Below are 24,505 nucleotides of genomic sequence, written 5' to 3'. Positions count from 1 at the left end.
TGCTATTGATGCTTTCTGTTGCAGTTTTCACTTCATTTTTTGTATCTTTCAGCTCCAGAATTTCTGTTTCACTTTTAAAAACAATTTCAATCTCTCTGTTAAATTTCTCATTTTGATAGTTTACTGTTTTCCTGATTTCATACAATTTTTTTCCGTATTTTTCTTAATTTTTCTGGGCTTCCTTAAAACAATCATCTTGAATTGTTTTTCAGGCAGTTCATAATCTCTAGTTCATAATAGCTACTGGAAGATTATTGTGCTGTTTTGGTAGTGTTATATCTCCTTGGTTTGTCATGTTTCCTCTTATCTTACATTGAAGTTTGCACATGGAAAGAAGTTGGAATTAACTCTAGTTTTTGCTGACTGGCTTTGTATGCGAGAGCCCTTCCTTTTCAGTCCATCCAGAGATTCTGAGTAAGTTGTCTGGCATTCTGAGTAAGTTGTCCACAGGTGGGCTTACTGCTGGAGTCTTTGGACAGGTGGCCTTGTAACTGAGTCAGTAGGTAGGTGGGCCTGGAACCTGGTTCTATGAGGTTAAGCCTAGGGCCTAAACACACCAGAGTGGACCTGTTGCTTGGTTCCTCAGGAGTAGACCTGGAGCCTAGGTCACAGAGGGTAGGCCTAGAACCTATTTTTCCAGGGGCTTCCCTGAAGCCTGTATCCACATGAACTGATCTGGCACTGGGGTAGTCTCTGAGCCTAAGTCTGCAGGGGTCAGCCAGGTGCTGGGATGGTCCTGGGAACTGAGTCCACAAGGGCTGGCTTGGAACTAGAGTGGGGATGGGATACAAGGTTGAACCTAGGCTCTGGATCTGAAAGGTGGTCCTAGAGTCTTGATCCATGGGGACAAGTCTAGAACCAGAGTCTGTTGCAGCAGGCCTGGACCCTGGATCTGTTGGACCTTGTGGCCACACAGACTTCCCTGGAGGATGGCACCACAGGGACAAGTCTGGCACTGAGCAGACCCCCAGAGCCTATGTCTACAGCAGCTTGCCTTGTATCTGATGCCAGAGGCTATGACCTGGTGCTAGAGTAAGATTAAAGCCTGAAAAGGGCTTGCAACCATCCTGGCTTTGGCAGTCATGGGCCATTATGGCTCCAGGCTCCAAAATCTAGGGCAGAACTGAAGCCTTGGGTCCCAGAAGCTGGCCTGGCATTGGGTGGGCCTAGAACCTATCCATCTTGGTGATTTGGTCCATAGGTACCAGCTTGATGACTAGGGCTTCAGGGGCTGGCCTCATGCAGGGGTGAACCTACAGCCTAAGTCTGTAGAGGTTGGCCTGGTGTTATGTCATGCCTGAAACCTAGGGCCATTGAGGCCAGTTCAGTGCTGGTACCAGTCTGAGGCCTGGGGCTGCTGGAGTAGGCCTGGTATTGGGGCAGCCCCGCGTACTAGTGTGCAAGGCAGACCTGGATCCAAGGGCTGCAGGATTCTGTCTCGTGCCAGGGTGGGCCTGGAAGCTCCATTTACAGGTACTAGACTGGAGTCTGGGGCTTCCAGAGTTGGTCTGGGTTAGGTGGGCCTGGAGCCTGTTTCTTCAGAAGCCAGCCTGGAGGCTGTGTTCACAGGTATTGGCCTGATGACCAGGGCTGCAGGGGCCAGTCTGGTGCTAGGGCAGGTCTGAAGTCTGGGATTGTTGATACTAGCCCACTGCTGGGGGTGGCCTGGGGGCTAGCACTGTGGGGATCAACCTGGTGGTAGGGTAGCACATAGAACAAGTCCTCCAGGTAGACCTGGAGTGTAGAGCTTCAGGATCTGGTCTGGCACCAAGAAGAGCCTAGACATTCAGTCCACACATACCACCCTGGAGTCTGAGGCTGTGAGGACTTGTGTGGCACTAGGTTGTACTGGGGCAGGGCTAGTGTTGGGGTCCCAGGTAACATCCGATGCTCATTTCCCTCTCCCTCCCACAAGGAGAGAGTATCTATCTCCACATTGCGCTGCCTGGAGTTGAGGGAGGAGTGATGCAGGTGATGTAAAACTGTCTTTACCACCCTCTTCAATGTGTCTTATTTCTGTGCTATACTTAGGTGCTTAAATCTCTCACCTGGCTTCCATTGCTGATGTAAAGGAATTTTCATGCATGAATAGTTGTTCAAAGTGATGTTTTTGCAGAGGACAATCACTGGAAAGTCATATTCTGCCATCTTGCTGACATCAATCTGGACTTTAGTTAATTAAAACATATATAAATAAGAGATGGCAGACCAGATTTTGCCTGGAGGCCATAGTTTTCTGAATCCAGTCTGAGTTAATTGCCATATTTACTACAGGTCATGATGGTCTCCTACAGTCATAACACAAAACAGAAATAGATGACAAAATGAGAGCAGGGCCTTTAGAGTCTAGCCCCTCATTTCACATCTGAGAAAGCAGGAGCAGTGAGGTTAAGTTTCTTACCCAGGTCCAACCAGTCTGTAAGCGATGGACCTCAAACTGAGATTCAGGGTCCAACTTCCTGGCTAATGCTTTTTATGCTACACGATGCTGCCGCCCTCTCCCCATGCCCTTTATGCATAATTCCAAGTCACTCAAGAAAAAGAGAAGCACTTTGGCAATTCAAATGACTTAATGCAGTCCAAAAAGAAAATCCTAGTGTGACTTCTTGCTTTCTTCCCAGATAAGATTTTTTCCCTAAGTTCTTGCAACTGAAAGTTAGAACCCATGGAGCACCAGAGCCCAGAAAGACTGACTCCTCACTGCTTTCCATCTCCTGATCTTGTTTACATGTGTTTATCTGCAAAAGTTTTAATGGAATAAGAGAAAACGAGTGCTTTAACTTCCCAGTAAAATCTGTGCCCCAGCATGAGTCATTGTTTTCTTTTTTTACACTAGCAAGGGTAAAGCCTTCTGGTTTTAATAACTAATACTGCTGAGTTCAATAAAAAGCACTTAATTTAATTTAATCCAAACCTTGATCAATGCCAGCTTCCCCTGGAATTTTATCTTTGTTTTAATTTGAGTCTTTATGTTCAGAAAAATGAGAAGCCAAAAGGAAAGAAACAGAAGTCAATTAGCTTGTAGGCTTATTTCTGGACAAAGGACATGAAAATACAAGATTGACAGGTAAACTCCAAGGCTCTAATGTTTCTGCCCCACTGGACAATCTTTTCCTGGCAGAATTAATGTTTTCTTTAATCCTGAATAAAGAAACTGAACAATTCACAGCCCCATTTGGAAAATGTTTTTAAACAAAATATTCCAAAGCCAATTAGCATCAGATTTCTAAGCTAGAAATATATTGCCTTTAATGTGTCAATAATCGAGAGATATGCTACTGTAAAATTAGATACAGAAACCCTCAAGTCCATCTGTTTCAATTCTAAAGCAGCCAGACTCAGTGCTTAAGGGACTGAAATGTATATAGGGACTAAAATGGAAATAAAATGAAGCACCCTTGAAGATAGTTTTGATAAGCTTTTCTTAAATGATCCTCTTATTGTCACAACAGAGTTCAGTCCTATTTCTAAAAACATCCATCATTGTAGAAGAATTGCAATTTACTATTAACTGAAACCACTTTCATAACTTCAACCTGAAAGTTCTTGCTGCTCTGTCAAGTTTGAACCAAAAACTTTGCAATGGTTGACGGGAATTATGAAAACCTACATTTTTGGTTCAATTATGTAGTTTTTCAGTGCAGAAGCTTCTAGAAATGTTCTGAAGGCTATTAAAAGATAACTGAGGCCAGACACAGTGGCTCACTTATAATCCCAGCACTCTGGAAAGCAAAGGTGGGAGGATCGCTGGAAGCCAGGGGTTCAAGACCAGCCTGGGCAACATAATAAGGCCCAGTGTCTACAAAAAAAAAAATTGCCAGGCATGCTGGTACATGCCCTGTAGGCCTAGCTACTCAGGAGGCTGAGGAGGGTGAACTGTATGAGCCTAAACTCCTAGTTTGAGGATGCAATGAGCTATGATTGCACCACTGCACTCCTGCCTGGATGACAAACTGAGATCCAGTCTCAAAAAACAAAAACAAACAAAAAAAGCAGGACTGAACATCAGGGATAGCATTCAGTCTCCCTCCAGAGCTGGGTTACTACTGGCAGCCACATTTCCTTGCCACCATATGGAAGTACTGATTCAACAGTGGACCAGAGGGAAAAGGCAGCCAGTTTCTTGTAGAATTCCAAACTTCAGTTCCTGTAGCACCTGGTTTCCATAGGGGTTTCATGTCCAAGTCTGATTAAACCACAATTCATAGACTATAGAATGTTAGCCCTGGGAGGGGACAAAGAGCATCTAAGCCAGTGATTCACATAGTTATGGATTTCAGGACCAGTAATATTTCAAAAAGAAAAATATCAGGGCACCAAAATAGAGTTGCTCATTTTTTTCATAGTTATTTGCTTTTGCAAAACAAAGACATTTAAAATAGCAACTACCATTAATTATCAACATCATTTCATAACTTTAAATAACAAAAATGTAGGAAGGACATAAACTTGGGACTTAACAATTAAATAAATTTAGCTTCATAAAAACTCATCACTTGGTTCTTATTTTGTCCCAAGTTGTTAAAAACTTCATTATAAACTGAAATTCATTTATAGATCATTGTTTGGGAACAATTAGCTAGTTTAATTCTTAATAGCAGACCCTTAGAACCTGCTCTGTTATGACCACAGCTGTTCTCAAATAAATTAATAATCTAAAACTCAGTGAGATTCCTTAACGAATAAGATGATTTACGTGCTTAAAGAGGACATCAAATGAAACTTGCAGCAACTATTGTTTTGGAAAGCCAAAAGACTGGAAGTAAGCTAAATGTGTTTATTTTTTATTTTTTTATCTTTGAAAATCCTTTAACACAAAACATTATAAAAGGTAAATAAAACATACTTGGGGAAAAAGTGACCATGAAATCAGCCTGTTTGGGAATCTTCACCTTCACCTAGAAGCAATAATAGTGTTAATTATATACTTTCCTGAGCTTGGGAAAAAGCAGGCTCATGAATTGCAGCCTTTGTGAAAGAGCGATTACTTGACTCCTATTGATTCCAGAGATCAGAATTACCATAAATGGGCAGAAATTTTAAGAGAGCAGTACACAGATAAAGATAAGAACTTGTTTTTAGAAGCATAATTTCCTAACTCAATTCAAAGATGACTGGGAAACTTCACGGTATGGGAGGCCAACCTATTCTAGAAGTGCTTAAGCAAAACATGGTTAACAATTTGGCAGCTTTACTGAAAAGGGAAATCAAGGTAGTAGATTAGCTTAGATAACCTCTAAGAAGCCATCTAACTCCAAGAATCTAGGATTCCTTTCCCATCCCTGCACTTACCTGCCAAGAGTCAAAAAAACGTTCGTCAAATACTTGAGGATAGACACAAAACTCTCATGAGGATGGATATGAGTTGCACAATTTCAGAACACTGACAACTCAGTAATCATCAGTCTTTTTTTTTAACTTTTAAGTTCAGGGATACATGTGCAGGTTTGTTACATATGCAAACTTGTGTCATGAGGGTTTGCTGTACAGATTATTTCATCACCCAGGTATTAAGCCTAGTACCCATTAGTTATATTTCCTGATCCTCTCCCTCTTCCCACCCTTCACTCCTCTGTAGGCCCCAATGTATGTGTGTTGTGTTCCTCTCGATGTGTCCATGTGTTCTCATCATTTAGTTCCCATTTGTAAATGAGAATATGTGGTATTTGGTTTTCTGTCCCTGTGTTAGGTTTTTTGTTCTTTTGTAATTTAGGATTTAGTTTTGTAAAACCATGTAGATAAATATTAAATGTTATGCTTGCATTTTGAACATTATAAATATGAAACACGAAACATCCAGTGTTAAATACGGATCTCCTATGCCTGACCTGGATTTAGATATTGAGTATTTCACATTTTACAGAAAGGAACTTTCAAAGTTTGATCAATACTTATAGTATGTACTATTATTCACCAAAATCTTCTTGAAATGTAAAAGGCTGAAATTAAAAGTAGTTTTTCTTTTCATAAATATGCTAAAACGTATCAGTTTGGATTAACTTTCAGATTTTCAGGCCATGAAAGATATACAGGCCAGGCACATTGGCTCATGCCTGTAATCCCAGCACTTTGGGAGGCCAAGGCAGGCAGATCACGAGGGCAGGAGATCGAGACCATCCTGGCCAACATGGTGAAACCCCGTCTCTACTAAAAATACAAAAATTAGCCAGGCGTGGTGGCATGTGCCAGTAGTCCCAGCTACTCAGGAGGCTGAGGCAGAAGAATTGCTTGAACCTGGGAGGCAGAGGTTGCAGTGAGCTGAGATCGTGCAACTGCACTCCAGCCTGGTGACACAGCAAGACTCCATCTCAAAATAAATAAATAAATAAATAAATAAATAAATAAATAAAGATATATAAATAGAGTACCCAATAATATGTTTTAACACATTTATGACGTTTGTTTACAGTTGTGACAGGAATATCCTTGACTTTCAGATATTTTTTAAAAATACTCTAAGCAAACATAAAGGGTGTTTTGGGTCAAGTTACTTCTTAGTACAAATACTACATTGTATCAATCAATTTTAAAAAGAAATTCTTAAAGGCATTTTAAAAAGCTTGCATTTTATAGTTGTCAAACAATATATTTATATTATAGAAGATACAACAAAATTTACATAAATAAAACATCTCACACTATATTCTAAGTCCTAAAATAAAAAAGAAGAAATCTGCAAATTAAGGAATTATCAATGTTGTTCAGAAAACATACCTTACTTTTACTTTGAAATTCACTTTAACTGCTTGACATATAATTTAATACTTAAAAATAACATAGCTAAATTATTTTATAATATTTATAGAATATTATTTCTCTGAGTAGACATGTTTCACACAACAGTTTCCAATTAATGCTGATAACTCATTTGATAATTTTAATCACAATTTATGATAGACTGATTAATGGATTAAAAATTTATTCAGTAATTTAGATGTCATAAGAACAATTGCAAGTAATAATCTTGTACAATCCTGCCCATTAGTAATACTAAGCCAAGAATCTGGCAGCTATCAAATTCTGTTGAATTATGTTTCCATCTGTATGACTGGTCAACAACAAAAAATAGATACACAATATCATGCTTTTTCATTTTCCTTTTTCTTTTTTTTAAACAAGCAGCTCAATGATTTGGAGGGTTGGTTAATACAATACAGAAAATATAGGGAGAAAGTATAAAATGGCACCTAACACCAATGCCAGTACTTATCTCATTATGGTTATAGCTAAGGATATTATTAAGATTTGTGTTATTTGCTTTTCTTTAGAACATGAATCAAAGCTAGTAACTTGAACTTGAGGTGTGTACACAATACACAAACAACCTTATGCAAAATACTTTCCTAAGTAACATTATATTTTAAAATATTGGAAACTGAATATCTGTGCTGATTTGTATTTTGACTTAACGGAACAAGAAGAGAACAACACTCAACTAGGGAGGGTTATGCTGACAATAAAGCTCTAAAATTCAAAATGTCTTCCTCTCCCTTTGTACTTATCACAGGCTACACAATGTCCTGAGAGGATTCATTATGAGAAAAAAATCATTCACAGCTTTAATAACTTACTTTGGAAAAAACTAATGAGAAAGCAGATTGGAAGGTGAGACTTCATCTTTGTTTTCAAGTAAGTGGTCTTAATTTTTCTTCTCATGGAAAAGGCTTAAATCAGTTGATTATAAATACATCTAAATCTTTAATTGCTACGGCTTTCAGGTAAAGTTTAGCACTTCATTTATACAAAGTCTATGAGAAGAAGTCAGTAGAGATCATCTAATCTTAAATTGTGACATCAACCATTCAAGTCCTTGGCACAATCCCTCACAAGTTAGAGAACAGCATGCCTGGATATGACACTGGTGATCTTTAAAAGATAATAGCTTCACAAACTGGGAGATTTCTGCTACAGTTATGCATTCTTTAACATCTCATTTATTAGCAAAAATCAGCAATCCAGCTTTTCTTAGGTCCTCATGTGCTAACATTTTATAGAGTTTCTAGTTACAGAAATCCTCTCTCTCTCTCTCTATTGTTCACAAATATACAGATTCTGTGTTAGTATAGTAAGTGTTTCAGGAAGAACGAAGAGATTCTTGGCCACCAATATCCCATATTAGGAAATATATATTATTATGATTATTATTATTATTGTTATTTGAGACACAGTCTTGCTTTGTCATCCAGGCTGGAGTGCAGTGGTGTGATCTTGGCTTACTGCAACCTCCGCCTCCCAGGTTCAAGCAATCCTCCTGTCTCAGCCTCCCGAGAAGCTGGTATTACAGGTGCATGCCACCACGCCCAGCTAATTTTTGTATTTTTAGTAGAGACAGGGCTTCACCATGTTGGCTGGGCTGGTCTCGAACTCCTAACCTCAGGTGATCCACCCACCTCAGCCTCCCAAAGTGCTGGGATTACAGGCGTGAGCCACCAGCCAGAAGCATGTATTATTAATCACTACCTCTTCTACATTACTTCCTGTTGTGGGAGATATATGTACAACTTTCATTCACAGAAAATTGTTAAAGGATGGTAGTTTTCCCTGCACTATCCAGCCCAATAATAATACTTTTGTGCTCCTAGTGATTGAACAGTCTCCATATCCTGGTGAAGAGATTTCCCATTCTCGGGCGGTGGACCCTGTCTCCAGACACCCAGACCGCCTGGCCTCCCTGGCTTGGGCTAAGGGGGCAGCAGAGAGAGACACACTGGAGCCTCTGCCTCTGAAGCTGCTCCCTTCCTGGTTGCTGGCCCACTTCCAGGGAACCAGAGGGAGGTGAAACCCAGGTCACCCTGCCACATGCGAGGCCCTGCTGCTGCCATGCACTCACCTGGCTCATAGACATTGCCACCAAGTTGTCTGCGGCGAGCCTCATAAGCCATTGTCCTCCCCCTTCATGTGTTAGTTTGCTAAGGATAATGGCCTCCAGCCCCATCCATGTCCCTGCAAAGGACATGATCTCACTCTTTGTATGGCTGCATAGTATTCCATGGTGTATATTTACCACATTTTCTTTATCTAGTCTATCATTCATGGCCACTTAGGTTGATTCCATATCTTTGCTATTGTATAGTGTTGCAATGAACATGTGCATGCATGTGTCTTCATAATAGAATGATTTGTATCCCTTTGGGTATATACTCAGTAATGGGATTGCTGGGTTGAATGGTATTTCTGTGTTTAGGTATCTGAGAAATCGTCACACTGTTTTTCACAATGGTTGAACTAATTTACACTACCACAATGTATAAGTGTTCCTTTTTCTCCACAACCTCACCAGCATATGTTATTTTTTGACTTTTTAATAATGGTCATTCTAACTAGTGTGAGATGGTATCTCATTGTGGTTTTGATCTGTGTTTCTCTGATGATTGGTGATGTTGAGCTTTTTTTTTCACGACTGTCAGTCACACGTATGTCTTCTTTTAAAAAGTTTCTGTTCACATCCTTTGCCAAATTTTTCTTTTTTTTAATGGAGTCTTGTTCTGTTGCCTAGGCTGGAGTGCAGTGGCACAATCTGGGCTCATTGCAAGCTCTGCCTTCCAGGTTCGCGCCATTCTCTTGCCTCAGCCTCCTGAGTAGCTGGGACTACAGGCACCCGCCACCACGGCTGGCTAATTTTTTGTATTTTTAGTAGAGACAGGGTTTCACTGTGTTAGCCAGGATGGTCTCGATCAGCTGACCTGGTGATCTGCCTGCCTTGGCCTCCCAAAGTGCTGGGATTACAGGCGTGAGCCACTGTGCCCAGCCCCTTTGTCCACTTTTTTATGGGCTTGCTTTTTATTCTTGTAAATTTGCTTAAATTCCTTGTAGATGCTGGATAGTTGACCTTTGTTGGATGCATAGTTTGCAAAAATGTTCTACCATTCTGTAGGCTATTTACTCTGTTAATAGTTCCTTTTGCTGTGCAGAAGCTCTTTAGTTTAATCAGATCCCATTTGTCAATTTTTGCTTTAGTGGAAATTGCTTTTGGCGTCTTCATCATGAAATCTTTGCCTGTGCCTATGTCCCAAATGGTATTGTCTAGGTTGCCTTCCAGGGATTTTAAAGTTTTGGGTGTTATATTTAAGCCTTTAATCCATCTTAATTTTTATATATGGTATAAGGAAAAGTTCTAGTTTTAATCTTCTGCATATTGCTAGCCAGTTATCCCAGCACCATTTATTGAATAGGGAATCCTTTCCCCATTGCTTATTTTTATCAGGTTTGTCGAGGATCAGACAGTTGTAGGTGTGTGGTCTTATTTCCGGATTCTGTATTCAGTTCCACTGGTCTATGTGTCCGTTTTTGTACCAGTACCATGATGTTTTGATTACTATAGTCCTGTAGTATAGTTTGTAGTCAGGCAGTCTGATGCCTCCAGCCTTGTTCTTTTTGCTTAGGATTGCCTTGGGTATTCAGGCTCTTTGTTGGTTCCATATGAATTTTAAAATAGTTTTTTTCTAGTTCTGTGAACAACGTCAATGATAGTTTAAAAGGCATAGCACTGAATCTATAAATTGCTTTGGGCAGTATGGCCATTTTAACAATATTGATTCTTCCTATCCATGAGCATGGAATGTTTTTCCATTTGTTTGTGTCATCTCTGATTTCTTTGAGCAGTGCTTTGTAGTTCTCCTTATAGGGATCTTTTACTTCCTTAGTTAGCTTTATTCTTAGGTATTTTATTTTTTTGTGTGGCAATTGTGAATGTGAGTTCATTCCTGACTTGGCTCTCAGTTTGACTGTTATTGATGTAGGAATACTAGTGATTTTTGCACATTTATTTTGTATCCTGGAAATTTGCTGAAGTTGTTTATCTTCTTAAGAAGCTTTTGGGCTGAGACTGGAAGTTTCTAGACACAGAATCATGTCATCTGCAAACTAGGATAGTTTGACTTCCTCTCTTCCTATTTGCATGTCCTTTATTTCTTTCTCTTGCCTGATTATCCTGGCCAGAACTTCCAACACTACAATGAATAGGAGTGGTGAGAGAGGCTATCCTGTCTTGTGCCAGTTTTCAAGGGGAATGCTTCTAGATTTTGCCCATTCAGCATGATGTTGGCTATAGGTTTGTCACATATAGCTCTTATTATTTTGAGGTATGTTCCTTTGATACCTAGTTTATTGAGAGTTTTTAACATGAATGGATGTTGAATTGTATGGAAATCCTTTTTTGCATCTATTGACAGAATCATGTGGTTTTTGTCGTTAGTTCTGTTTATGTGGTGAATCATGTTTATTGATTTGTGTATGTTGCACCAATCTTGCATCCCAGGGATGAAGCCTACTATCAAGTGGTGGATAAGCTTTTTGATATGCTGCTGTATTTGGTTTGCCAGTATTTTGTTCAGGATTTCTGCATCAATGTTCATAAAGGATATTGGCCTGAGTTTTCTTTTTCTGTTGTATCTCTGCCAGGTTTTGGTATTAGGATGATGTCGGCCTTATAGAAAGAGTTAGGGAGGAGTCTCTCCTCCTCAGTTTTTTGAAATAGTTTCAGTAGAATTAGTACCAGCCCTTCTTTGTATGTCTGGTAGAAATCAGCTGTGAATCTCTAGTCCTGAGCTTTTTTTGGTTGGTAGCCTATTTACTACTGCCTCAATTTCAAAACCCGTTACTTCACTTGGCTATCATTAGGAGTAGGGACTCTTTACTCCTAAGAATAATGCTCTTTCTTCAAAAGAATACTACTTTTCCTTATGTTGATATTTTAAAGCGACTTTGATATATACTTTCAATACACACTTTTGAACACCTATTTCATGCCAGGCACCGTGCTTAGGCACTGTCCTGAAATAAAGGTACCCTGACACGATATGGAAGGAAGCTTCTTGAAGTCTCTTTAACCTTAAAAACTTTTACTACCCTAGAAGAGGAGGGTTTAGTAATAATAAAGAGGAAAAGTAAAAGGAATATATACCTACTTAAGAGTTTCCCTGTCTATGAATAGCTCCTTACCACCTAACAGTTCATGAAACCCCATCAATAGGAATCTGTTCCCTTGATTCTTGAAGGTTTTGTTAGAAGACTTCTATTACAAAGCAAATATCCCCTGGGAAGAGAAATAACTTAAAACTCTAGCATCTTAATCACTTCCCCACTTTGGACTTCAGCTTACCCACCTGTAAAATAAGGGGTTTTGGCCACATGATCTCTGTGGTCTTCTCTAGTATGAAAATCTAGACTTACTAGGCCTAAAGGCCAGGGAATGGGAGTAGTTTATGGCTGGGTTTTCAAGGCTGCCTAGAAACAGCAGTTGGAATTATAAGCAGCCTCAAGTATTCTCTCCCAACCCTGAAGTTACAGGGAAAGATTTAAACATGCTTCCAAGCCTCATGGGCAAATCACTCCCTTAGAGCTGTTGGACAACCTTTGGCTAATAAAGATTAAACAAATAAATATAAAAAATGGTTCTATCCAGCATCCTGAGAGGCCAATTTGCTGTTAATGGTGGTGTTTAGGCCCTAAAAGGGTATTACCTTACAGAGTAGTAAAGTTTCCAAACGCAGCCCAGAGCTTTAAAAGATGTACAGGTGCCAAAATTAAGGGCCAAATTACCAATCTGTTTTAAATGATGGTCTGGGAATGCTCAATATGACAAGGAAAATGTATGACAAATAATATCTTCAATACAAAGAAAAAGTTGCTTGAATTTATTAAAGGAAATAGACTACCTCTTGGGACTCCTTTTTTGCCCACTCCTCAAAGAGGTAATTTTTCAAAATCGACTTGAAGACACAGCTAATGCAAAATGACCCTTTAAGCATAAAGTAAGCTCATTTTTAACTGAAACAGTTTTCATGTCAGCATTTGCCTAAACCTTTGGGAATTTAGAAATTCAAAGAAATGCACATTCCATTAGTATCAAAATCAAAACTAGGTGCTTCTATGATGTATTAAATGCTGCATTACTCAACATATGCAAAAGCTTTAAGTCAGAGTAAAGCCGGCTGCGTTTCTACTCATTGACAAGTTTAAAGAATTCATTGGCAGCCCTGCTGGATGACAACAGAATGACTTCCTGTCAAGTAACCTCCATCCTCCAAGGTGACAGGAAATGGGCTTAAACACTGGTAATATCACTAATCAGTGTAAGGAAGCACATGTTCCCAGCCTGCAGTTGTGAAGTTTGGTTGCAATGTGTTAGCTGCTTGCTGGGCCATGTGATTCAGCATAACGACAGATGAAAGGAAAGGTCAGATTTACTAAGTGTTGAAGAGGTGTCATCAAGTGTTGCATATTACTTCAAGATGTCCTCTGCATCAGAGGCATCTCACTATATAGGAGTTAATTTCTCCTGCAGAATTCTTTAGTTTCCCTACGACCTTCATGGAAGCCCCCAAATTTATTTCAACACATGAAGAATTGGACTTTCTCTTCTTTCTGATTGACACTAAATAGTCCAAGATAATGGTTTTACCTTTATATTATTCTACCTTGGTCTTTAAGATAAGTGCATATGTGTATATACCTTCAGGCTTTGCCAAATACACTCGTGTAGAGTCAAAGTAGCCAGATTTTCCTCAAAAGTTCATTCTAGTGCTTCCACTTTCTTGAGGTGGTTTTCCCCCTCTCAAATACAATGGCAGGTGTATTCCTTTTCAAAGAAGGACTATTCAGTTTTTTGTTGTGTTTTGTTTTGAGATGGAGTCTCACTCTGTCCCCCAGGCTGGAGTGTAGTGGTACAATCTTGGCTCACTGCAACCTCCACCTCCCAGATTAAAGCAATTCTCCCACCTCATCTTCCAGAGTAGCTGCGATTACAAGCATGCACCACCACGTCTGGCTAATTTTTGTATTTTTAGTAGAGATGGCATTTCACCATGTTGGCCAGGCTGGTCTCAAACTCCTGACCTCAAGTGATCTGCCCACCTCAGCCTCCCAAAGTGCTGGGATTACAGGTGTGAGCCACCGCACCCAGCCTATTCAGTTTTATACTAAAGAGGATGTGAGGAAACATAACTTTCCCTTTATTTACAGAATAGGAAGGGACCTTCAGGGTCCTCTCCCAGAGCCCATTCCTATCAGATTCATTTCTTCAGTCATAAATTTTTCATAATTATGTTTTGAGCATTTACTCTATATCAGGAATTATACTAGTGGTTACAATACCAAGTAGAACCAGATGTAGTCTCTGATCTCCTGGAGATATTTAATTAAATAATCAAATACGTAATTATTGAAATAAATATATAATTCATAAACTACTTATAATTATTAAATAAATAACTATTCAACGAATGTATAGTTGTTAACTGGAGATAAGTAAACAGACATAGAAAGGTGAAGTGACTTTCTAAGGTCCCATCATAAGTCTGTTATGGAATACCGGTCTCCTGGCTCCCAGCCCAGTTCTCTTTTACTCTGTATCCTAGTGCATTTTAGTGTGCTTTGCCTGGACTGAAAGATGATCTGACATTCCCTTTCCAAGGCAGTCTCATAGCATCTTCTCCAGAGCAGGGCTTTCCAAGTTTTTTTACCTCCTTTTGCAAGTTTAAAATGCTTTGCTCTTTGCTGAGATTTACCTGAGGGAAGGGCAGTGTGTATGCAAGTGTATGTGTTGAGGGAGGGTGGTGAATGTCATAATGGAGGCCTCCTAAGCTTTTGTGAAGAACACACAAGACTATGCTAGTAAAAGAAATACAGCAGTGTCTGCCTAGCCTTTCATGATCTCTGCCCACAGTGAAAAAGAGATATGTATCTGGGGACAGGTGAAGGGAGACATTCTAAGTGATTTTCTAAAATCACCATCAGCTTTGTCATAAATACTACCTGAAAATGGTGAGCTGGCCAACTAACAGGGCCAGGAAACACACAGGCCATGGACGTGTCCTGGAAAACTATGGCAGAGGATGATATTTATTGGCTGTGAGAGTAGAGCCAGGGCTTTCTGAAGCATTATCTCAAAAGTCAAAGTAGCAGGACCAGATAGTCCATTTATTCCTTTCCAGGTCTTGGAAGACACAAGAGTAAAGAACTTCAAATTATCTGATCCCTCCATTGAAAGCTTCACAGTTCACATACCTGTCTCCATAGGAGAGAAGCAAGCTGTTTTCAACACTCAACCTACAAACTAGGTCCCTAATCAATATTTACTTAATGCATAAATGGTGTGGACAGTGGCATCAATCTGCACTGATGAACATTAATAATAAGAGTTTATTGAGCACTTAGTATGTGAGAGATACTATGTTAAAGGTGTGAATGCATTATTAATCCTAATAACACTGTAAAACAGCTAAAATTATTACTCTTATTTCATAGATGAGAAAAAAAGAGATTAGCAAGGTTAAATAATTCATGCAAGGTTACTCATCTAATAAAAGACCAGAGCCAGGATTTAAATATAAATCTGATTCACTTCAAAGCTCATGTTCCTGGTCACCATACTTATTGCCTACTTGATGGTTTAGGCAAGACAAGATATAGAGCATCTCACTAAGGGTCCTACTCTAAATTAATTAAGACACAATAGCAAATAAGAAAAAAACACATAAATGTAATACATAAAAAGAGAAGACAAAGTAAGGTGTTTTAAGGATTAATTAATTTAGTAGCTTAGTGGTATAATGCAAGTGCTTTCCAATTTTTTCTCTGATATCCTTAGAACACTGGCTTTTGTCCTCAGGCTTGTGCCTTAATAATAGCAAGATGGCAACAGCAGTTGCAGGCATTACCTCCTCACACAGTTATATATGAAGGAAGAACACCAAGTTAATGACTATCTATACCAAAAAAAAAAAAACCAACACCTTCATGAGAACCAAAAATCGGGGGGGATAGGGATCGGTAGGCACTCATTGTACCTGGTTTTAACTTAATATCACTGAAAGAGGTACTGAGGAGATAGAAAATACAGCCTGAATCTCTGACACCACCCCTCCTCTGCCCCCAGCAGTGGCAGCTTGGTGCAGAGAGCTTCTCTGGGCACTAGGGGAGGAAGAACAGAGAAATTCTGAGAAATTTAATTCATTGCCATCCTGATAAAGCAGAAAAGAAAACTGGACCAAACTCAGCTGATGCCCACCCACAGAGGGAGCATTTAAACTAGACCTAGCCAGAAAGGAATCACCAATCCCAGTTGTCCGAACCTGAGTGCCTGCAAACCTTGCCAGGGAGGGCTACAGCACTCTGTGTCTCCAAGTAAACTCGAAGGGCAGTCTAGACCATGAGGACTGCAACTCTTAGGCAAATCCTTGTGTTAAACTAGGCCCAGACACAGTGGACTGAGGGGGCATGTGACATACTGAGACACAAGCTAGAGAAGACAAGGAAGTGCTTGCACAACTCTTCCCCTAACCCCAGGCTGCACAGCTCAAGGCTCCATAAGAGATCCCTTCCTTCCACTTGAGGAGAAAAAGAAGAGTAGAGAAGACTTTGTCTTGCTTCTTGGATACCTGCTCAGTCACAGCAGGATAGGCACTGATCAGAGTCATGAGGCCCACATTTCAGGCCCTAGCTTCCAATTGACATTTCTAGACACACCCTGGGCCAGTAGGGATTCCAGTGCCTTGAAGAAAAACACCCAGTCCTGGCAGCATTCATTACCTGCTAACTGAAGAGCCTTTGGGCCCTGAATAGCTAGCAGCAATAGCCAGGTACTATAATCAAGGCCCTTGGGTGAGCCTCTGAGACTTGCTGGCTTCAGGTGAGATGCACCACATTACCAGCTGTGCTGGATACAAGGTAAAACTCCCTCTGCTTGAGAAAAACAGAGGGAAAAGTAAAGGGGGCTTTGTCTTGCACCTTAGGTACCAGCACAACCACAGTGGGATAGAGCACTAAGTGGGTTCTTGACGTCCCTGATTCCAAGACTTGACTCTCGGCCATTTCTGGACCTGCCCTAGGCTAGAGGAGAAACTGCTGCCCTGAAGAGTGAGTCCTGAACCAGGCAGCATCCACCACAAATTGACTTAAGAGCCCCTGGGCCTTAAGGGAACATCAGCGAAAGTCTAGCAGTATTCCTTGTGGACTGGGGTGGCGGTGGCTATGGGGTGAGGCTCCTCTGTCTTTGGAAATGGGAGAAAAGAGTGGGAAGAACTGCATCATGCAGTCTGAGTGCCACGTCAGCCATAGTACAATAGAACACTAGGTAGACTTCTAAGGTTTTTGACTCTAGTCCCTAACTCCAGGACGGCACTTCTGGACCTAGCTGGGACTGGGGAACCTCACCACCCTGAAAAGAATACAGGCCTGGCTAGCATTGCCACTTGCTGATTGTAGAACTCCAGGGCCTTGCATGAACATAGGCAGTAGCCAGGGAGTGGATACAACAGGTTTTGGGCAAGACTCAGTGCTATGCTGGCTTCAGGACTGACGCAGCAGTCATAGTATTGGTGGCAACAGAGGTGCTTGTGTCACTCCAGCTCCAGCTTTATGTGGCTCAGAACAGAGAGAAAGACTCTGAGAGAAAGTAAGGGAAAAGAACAAGAGTCTCTGCCTGATAATCCAGTGAATTCTTCAAGATCTAGTCTAAGACCATGAAGGCACTTCCTCTATGAGTCTACAAGAACCACAGTGTTACTGGGTTTAGGGTGTCCCCGAAAGCAGATACAGCTTAGATCACAACACCCAAGCCCTTTCAAATATCTGGAAAGCCTTCCCAAGAAGGACAGCTACAAATAAGTCTAGAGAGTAAAGAACACAATAAATAACTATCTCTTCAATGTGCGCACACCAAAGAACATCTATAAGCGTCAACACCATCCAGAAAGACATGACCTCACCAAATAAACTAAATAAGGTGCCACTGATCAATTCTGGAGAAACAGAGACATGTGACCTTTCAGAAAGAGAATTCAAAATAGCTGTGTGAGGAAACTCAAAGAAACTCAAAACAACCCAGAGAAGGAATTCAGAATTCTATCTGATACATTTAACAAAGAGATTGAAATAATTAAAAACAACTAAGAAGAAATTCTGGAGCTGAAAAATGCAATTGGTATACTGAAGAATGTATCAGAGTCCTTTAATAGCAGAACTGATCAAGCAGAAGAAATAGCTTGAAGACAGGCAATTTAAAAATACACAAAGGAGACAAAAGAAAAAGGAATAAAAAACAATGAAGCACACCTACAAGATTTAGATAGGTTATAAAATAGTATTTGCAACCCTCGGGAAATCCTCAAACCAAAAAACATGCAATGGATACACACATAATGAGATAAAATATAGCCTCAAAAGGGCAAAGCTAAGAGTTATTGGCCTTAAAGAGGAAGTAGAGAAAGTTATGGGCGTAGGAAGTTTACTCAAAGGGATAATAATAGAGAACTTCCTAAGCCTAGAGAAAAATATCAATATCCAAGTACAAAAAGGTTATAGAACACCAAGCAGATTTAACCCAAAGAAGACTACCTCAAGGCATTTAATAATCAAACTCCCAAAGGTCAAGGATAAAGAAGGGACCCTAAAAGCAGCAAGAAAAAAGAAACAAATAATACACAACATGTCTAATAGCAGGCTTTTCAGTGGAAACCTTACAGGCCAGAAGAGAATGTCTTGACATATTTAAAGTGCTAAAGAAAATAAACATTTACCCTAGAATATTATATCTAGTAAAGTATCCCTGAAACACAAAGGAGAAATAAAGGCTTTCCCAGACAAACAAAAGCTGAGGGATTTCACCAACACCAGGCCTATCCTACAAGAAATGCTAAAGGAAGTTCTTCAATCAGAAAGAAAAGGACATTAATGACCAATCACAGAAAGGTACAAAACTCACTGATAATAGTAAGTACACAGAAAAACACAGAATATTATAACAGTAACTGTGGTGTGTAAACTACTCTTAAGTAGAAAAACTAAACAATGAACCAATAAAAAATAATAATTACAACAACTTTTCAAGACATAGTACAATAAGACATAAATAGAACAACAAAAAGTTAAGAAGCAGGGAGATGAAGTTAAGGTATAGAGTTTTTATTGGTTTTCCTTTTGCTCCTTTGTTTATTTATGCAAATGGTGTTAAGGTAGGAATGTTAATTAGGTCAACCACTGTGCAAAGCAGTGTGACAATTCCTCAAAGAGCTAAAAGCAGAATTATCATTCAACCCAGCAATCCCATTTTTGGGTATATACCCAGAGGAATATGAATTATTCTACCATAAAGACACATGCATGCAAATGTTCACTGCAGCATTATTCACAATAGCAAGGACATGGAATCAACCTAAATGCCCATCAATGACACATTGAATAAAGAAAATGTGGTACATATACACCATGGAATACTATACAGCCATAAAAAAGAACAAGATCATGTCTTTTGCGGAACATGGATAGAGCTGGAGGCTACAATCCCTACCAAACTAACACAGGAACAGAAAGGTGAATACCACATGTTCTCACTTATAAATGGGAGCTAAATTATAAGAATTTCTGAACACAAAGAAGGAAACAACAGACACTGGGTATACCTGAGCAGAGAGGGTAAGAAGAGGGAGAAGAGAGAGGAGCAGAAAAGATAACCGTTGGGTACTGGGCTTAATACCTGGGTGATGAAATAATACTGGATGATGAAATAATATGTATAAAACCCCTGTGATATGTGTTTACCTATGTAACAAACTTTCACATGTACTGCAAAACTTAAAATAAAAGTTAAAAAAAAAGTTATCAGGTTAAAATAGTAGGTTATAAAACAGTATTTGCAAGCCTCAGGTTACCCTCAAACCAAAAAACATACAATGGATACACAAATAAAAAAAAAGCAAGAAACTAAATCATATGAGTGGAGAAAATTGCCTTCACTAGAGGAACACAGGAAGGAAAAAAAAGAAGGAAGAGAACACCACAAAACAACCAGAAAACAAATAACAAAATGGCAGGAGTACGTTATTATTTTTCAACAACAACATTTAATGTAAATGAACTAATCTCTCCAATCAAAAAGCATACACTGGCCAAATGGATGAGAAAATAAGACCCATTGATCTGCTGCCTACAAGAAACACACCTCACCTATGAAGACACAAATTGACTGAAAATAAAGGGATGGAAAAAGATATTCCATGCCAGTGGAAACCAGTGAAAAGCAGGAGTCACTATACTTAATATCAGATGAAATAGATGTCAGGACAAAAACTACAAGAGATAAATAAGATACTATATAATGATTATGGGGTCAATTCAGCAAGAGAATATAAAAATTTTAAATATATATGCACCCAACACTGGAGCACCTAGATATATAAGTACAAAAAGGTTATTATTAGAGAAAGATAGTCCTCAATAATAGCTGGAAACTTTGACACCACACTTTCAGCATTGGACAGATATTCCAGACAGAAAATCCATAAAGAAACATCAGAACTAATCTGCACTACAGATCAAATGGATCTAAGATATTTACAGAACATTTTATTCAACAGCTGCAGAATATGCATTACTTTCCTCAGCACATGGATCATTCACAAGAATGAATCATAGGTTGGGTCACAAAACAAGTCTTAAAACATTCAAAAATTTGAAATAGTATCAATTATCTTCTCTGACCACAATAGAATAAAACTAGAAATTAAGGAGAACAATAATTTTGGAAACTGTGCAGATACATGGAAATTAAACAATATGCTCTTGAATGATCAATGGGTCAGTAAATAAATTGGGAATAAAATTTAAAAATTTCTTGAAAAAAATGATAATGAAAACACAAAATACCAAAGCCTGTGGGATATAGCAAAGGAAGTACTAATGGTGAACTTTATAGCTATAAGTGCCTACATCAAAAAAGAAAAAACTTCAAATGAAAAATCTAATAATGCATCTTAAGTATCTAGAAAAGCAAGAACAAACTAAACCCAAAATAGTAGAAGAAAATAAATAATAAAGATCAGAGCAGAAATAAATGCAATTGAAATGAAAAAATATACAAAAGATCAATGAAACCAAAAGTTGTTTTTTTGAAAAGTTAAACAAAATTGGCAAACCTTTAGTCAGACTGACAAAAAGGAAAGAAGATCCAAATAAAGAAAATCATAAATGAAAAAAACAAAACAAAACAGACATTACAAGTGATACTGCAGAAATCCAAAGGATCACTAGTGGCTACTATAAGCAGCTATATACCAATAAATTGGAAAATCTAGAAGAACTGGACAAATTCCTAGACACAACCTACCAAGATTGAATCAAGAAGAAATCCAAAACTTGAACAGACCAACAACAAATAACAAGATCAAAGTTGTAATAAAAAGTTTCCCACTAAAGAAAATCCTGGGGCCTGATGGCTTCACTGCTGAATTCTACAAAACATTTAAAGAAGAATTAAAACCAATCCTATTCAAACTATCCTGAAAAATAGGAAAGGAAGGAATTCTTCAAAACTCATTCTATGAGGTCAGGATTACCCTGATAATAAAATCAGATAAAGACACATCAAAAGCAACAACAATAACAACAACACTATGGGCCAATATCTCTGGTGAATATTGATGCAAAAATCTTCAACAAAATGCTAGTAAACCAAACTCAACAATACATCAGAAAGATCATTCATCATGACCAGGTAGAATATATCAGAAAGATCATTCATCATGATCAAGTGGAATTTATCCCTGGGATGCAAGGATATTTCAACAAATGCAAATCAACCAATATGATACATCATATCAACAAAATGAAGGATAAAAACCACATGATCATTTTAATTGATGCTGAAAAATGAATTGAAAATTTACCATCCCTTCATAATACAAATCCTCAAAAAACTGGGGAAGGAACATACCTCAATGTAATAAGAGCCATATACACCAGACCCACAGCTAGTATCATACTGAACAAGAAAAGACTGAAAGCCTTTCCTCTAAGATTTGAAACATGACAAGGATAACCACTGTCACCACTGTTATTAAACATAGCACTGGAAGTGCTAGCTAGAGCAACCAGACAAAGATGTAAAGGGCAGTCAAATTGGAAAGGAAGAAGTCAAATTATATTTGTTTGCAGAGGACATGATCTTATATTTGGAAAAAAACTAAAGACTCCACTAAAAAATACTATTAGAACTAATAAACAAATCCAGTATGGTTGCAGGATACAAAATCAACATATAAAAATGAATAGTATTTCTATATGTCAACAGTGAACAATGGGAAAAAGAAATTTAAAAAGTAATCCCATTTACATAGCCACAAATAAATACCTAGGAATTAACTTAACCAAAGAAGTGAAAGATAAATGTAATAAAAATTATAAAACACTGATGAAAGGAATTGAAGAGGTCACCAAAAAATGGAAAAATATTCCGTATTTATAGATTGGAAGAATCGGTATTGTTAAAATGTTCATACTACCCAAAGCAATTTATAGATTCTATGCAATCCCTATCAAAATACCAATGACATTCTTCACAGAAATAGAAAAAACAATCCTAAAATGTATATAGAACCACAAAAGACCTACAATAGGCAAAGCTATCCTAAGCAAAAAGAATAAAATTGGAGGAATCACATTACCTGACTGCAAATTATACTACACTGATACAGTAACCAAAACAGCATGACACTATCATTAAAAACAGACACATAAATCAATGGAACAGAATACAGAACCCAGAAACAATCCACATACCTACAGTGAACTCATTTTTGACAAAGGTGCCAAGAACATACACTGAGGAAAAGACAGTCTCTTCAATAAATGGTGCTGAGAAAACTGAATATCCATATGCAGAAAAAGGAAACTAGGTCCTTCTCACCATATATAAAACTCAAATCAAAATGGATTAAAGACTTAAATCTAAGACCTCAAACTATTAAACCACTACAAGAAAAGATTGGGGAAAACCTCTAGCACATTGGTCTGGGAAAAGATTTCTTGAGCAATACCCCATAAGTATAGGCAACCAAAGCAGAATTGCACAAATGGGATCACATCAAGTTAAAAAGACTCTGCACAGCAAAGGATACAATCAATAAAGTCAAGAGACAAACAACAGAATGGGAGACAATATTTGCAAACTATCCATCTGACAAAGGATTACAACCAGAATATATAAGCAGCTCAAACAACTCTACAGGAAAAATATAATAATCCAATCAAAAATGGGCAAAAGATTTGAACAGACATTTCTGAAGACATACATATAGCATACAGGCATATGAAAAAGAGCTCAACATAATTGATTATCAGAGAAATACAAATCAAAACTACAATGAGATACCATCTCACCCCAGTCAAAATGACTTTCAGCCATAAGGCAATAACGCATGCTGATAACGATGTAGAGAAAAGGGAAACCTTGTACCCTATTGGTGGAAATGTAAGTTAGTACAACTAACTTGTACTAACAAGTTAGTACAAGTAAGTTGTACTAGTTGTAAGTTAGTACAATAGTATAGTACAACTTTCTATAAATATAAAGAATGAACAAACCCTAGTATTTGATATGCCGAACAGTTTGGAAGTTCCTCAAAAAACTAAAAATAGAGCTATTACACAATCCAGCAATCCCACTGATGGCTATATACCCCAAAGGAAAAAACATCAGTATATCAAAGAGTTATCTCCACTCCCAGGTTTGTTGCAGCACTATTCACAATAGCCAAGATTTGGAAGCAACCTAAGTGATGAATGGATAAAGAAAATGGAGTCTCAATCTCCCAGCGCGAGCAACACAGAAGACCGGCGATTTCTGCATTTTCAACTGAGGTACTAGGGTCATCTCACTCGGGAGTGCCGGACAATCAGTGCTGGTCAGCTGCTGCAGCCCGACCAGCGAGAGCTGAAGCAGGGCGAGGCATCGCCTCACCTGGGAAGCACGAGGGGGAAGGGAGTCCCTTTTCCTAGCCAGGGGAACTGAGACACACAACACCTGCAAAATCGGGTAACTCCCACCCCAATACTGCGCTGTAACACCGGCACACTGGAGATTATATCCCACACCTGGCCGGGAGGGTCCCACGCCCACGGAGCCTCCCGCCTTGCTAACACAGCAGTCTGCCGCAATCTAACTGCAAGGCAGCAGCGAGGCTGGGGGAGGGGCACCCACCATCGCTGAGGCTTAAGTAGGTAAATAAAGCCGCTGGGAAGCTCGAACTGGGTGGAGCTCACAGCAGCTCAAGGAAACCTGCCTGTCTCTGTAGACTCCGCCTCTGGGGACAGGGCTCAGCTAAAGCAGCAGAGGCCTGTCCAGACGCGAACGACTCTGTCTGACAGCTTTGAAGAGAGCAGTGGATCTCCCAACACGGAGGTTGAGATCTGAGTAGGGGCAGTCTGCCTGCTCAAGTGGGTCACTGACCCCTGAGTAGCCTAACTGGGAGACATCTCCCACTAGGGGCAGTCTGACACCCCACACCTCACAGGGTGGCGTACACCCCTGAGAGGAAGCTTCCAAAGCAAGAATCAGACAGGTGCACTCGCTGTTCAGCAATATTCCATCTTCTGCAACCTCTGCTGCTGATACCCAGGCAAACAGGGTCTGGAGTGGACCTCAAGCAATCTCCAACAGACCTATAGCTGAGGGTCCTGACTGTCAGAAGGAAAACTATCAAACAGGAAGGACACCTGTATCAAAACCCCA

The 24,505-nt window shown here is 39.3% G+C and overlaps 1 protein-coding gene and 1 pseudogene across 4 annotated transcripts in view; both read right to left on the bottom strand.

The window, feature by feature from the left end:
• Positions 1–24,505, bottom strand: part of HPSE2 (heparanase 2 (inactive)) — a 795,759-nt gene that overhangs the window by 550,477 nt on the left and 220,777 nt on the right. The window lies entirely within an intron of this gene.
• Positions 7,772–8,623, bottom strand: LOC111538688 (annotated as a pseudogene).

This window comes from Piliocolobus tephrosceles, chromosome 9 (genome assembly GCF_002776525.5).
Source record: "Piliocolobus tephrosceles isolate RC106 chromosome 9, ASM277652v3, whole genome shotgun sequence".
Taxonomy (NCBI): Eukaryota; Metazoa; Chordata; class Mammalia; order Primates; family Cercopithecidae; genus Piliocolobus; species Piliocolobus tephrosceles.
The sequence above is the reverse complement of the archived record's forward strand: the minus strand, read 5'-3'. Positions and strand labels throughout refer to the sequence as shown.